The following is a 1,837-nucleotide window of genomic DNA, read 5'->3' on the forward strand; positions in this document are numbered from 1 at the left end:
AGGGTAACGAGACTGGTACATTGTAAATTGTTTTAATGGGTTTACCGCAAGGGTATCAGCATTCGTGTTCATAGTGTTTTATTTGTCACACTAAAGAATCGCTATACTTTATATTCGCGTAAATGAATTGAAAAAAATAAAAATAATCACGCATCTAAATTTTCTAATACGTCTGTAAACCGGTTTCCTTTTCATTACAGGATATTTTATAATATTTTTCTCTCACAAATACTGCTAGAAATCAATACACTCAAAAGATCTCACTTATCTAACCCCGAATCAATTCACATAAGAGTTTTAACTTTATTACTCAATTTAGAGGAGCTCTCAAGGTGACACTAAGGAAAACACTTTAGAGCTTTCATTTTACAGAAAAACTCTCTTTTTCAAATATCCTGCAGCAGAGTATGCACACTGGGAGCCAGTTTAGTAAACAGGCGCTGGAAACCGAAATCCAACAAAAAAAAAAAAAACAACGAAATGTCGGTGAATTGTGATGCGGTTAGAGGATACTTAAAGCCTTAGGATACACACACAAAAAAAATTAATAATAGAGGATTGGGAGAACAAAGTTGAGACTTCTAAAAACTCTCCTTTATCACCAACTCATATAGCGGTAAAAAAAAAAAATATAAATATATACGTGCATGCAAATATATATCCTTCGGGCAGTCGAGAATTCCCAAAATTAGCTCTGGGGATCATCAAATAAACACGAAATCAATCCCACCTCTTCTAATAAGCTCTTCTAAACAACTAATTTCGATTTTTATTACCGTACAAAATCTAACATTTTCCTGAAAAATCTGATTACGAAATATCGAAAATCTCAAACTTTTTTGCAGGCATGTGAGTTAGAAAACGTGAGTTATAAACACTCATTATAAACAATACATAAAAAAAAGATAGCATGACCTTTTGCAAGGTAAGACACCTCTTGGGACTGAACAACGAAAAAAGTCAATCTTTAGGAATAATTAAAAATAAAAAAAAATTGACTACACTACAACCCAGGAAGGGTAAGATAGACCCATGAACATGCTCATGTTCAGATATTTATAACCTCCTCTAATGTACGTTCAAATATTTTCGGCTACTAGAACAATACTTGGCTTTTTTTAAGTTGATATTCCCTTAGTCTATTTTGGTGCAGTCTTATAAATGGACACATGATCTATTTATTTGGGAAGAAAATGTCAATCAATTAATTCTAAAAGTCTTCAATTATTCTCAAGTGTATTCACATAATTATTTTCAGATAGTTATTAAAAAATTGTTTAGTATTCCACTGATTCTAAAAGAATAACCAACGTCATAAAATTACCAATTTTAAAGCAGAAGAGCATCGTCCGGTATGGTCTAGTGGCTAGGATACCTGGCTCTCACCCAGGAGGCTCGGGTTCGATTCCCGGTACCGGAAAGTCTTTTTTTTTTATTCTTTTATAAAATCTAGCGTATGATAAGTCTATTTTTGTTAATACTGTCAATTTTATTTTTTATAGTTTTAAAATCATAATTCACAATTAACTATCGTTTTCATTTGAAGATTGTCTACTGGAGTAACTAATTACTTACCATTTTTATTAAAAAGATAGGGTAGCAGCACATACAGATAAATTAAATTTTGATTTTTAACACCTATTTGACAATTGGAAATTTAAATTTTGGAATAAAATGGACATGTTTTCATAATAGAATTTCAATAAGCCAAAAAAACTTCACTTTTTAGAAGTAAACCAAATAACTTCTGATAAAATACTTTTTACTGGAAGAAGTTAGTTGACCACATGAAGTCCGGATGGCGGACAATAAAGGAATCAAAATATTATTTTGATAC

The 1,837-nt window shown here is 31.3% G+C and overlaps 1 non-coding gene across 1 annotated transcript; it reads left to right on the forward strand.

Annotated features, from left to right (window-relative positions):
• Positions 1-1,348: 1,348 nt before the first annotated feature.
• On the forward strand, positions 1,349-1,420 carry TRNAE-CUC (transfer RNA glutamic acid (anticodon CUC)). Its single transcript has one exon. It is a non-coding gene; the product is annotated as a tRNA-Glu (tRNA).
• Positions 1,421-1,837: the final 417 nt, after the last annotated feature.

This window comes from Halyomorpha halys, unplaced genomic scaffold, assembly GCF_000696795.3.
Source record: "Halyomorpha halys isolate HHAL.00 unplaced genomic scaffold, Hhal_1.1 Scaffold482.1, whole genome shotgun sequence".
Classification (NCBI taxonomy): domain Eukaryota; kingdom Metazoa; phylum Arthropoda; class Insecta; order Hemiptera; family Pentatomidae; genus Halyomorpha; species Halyomorpha halys.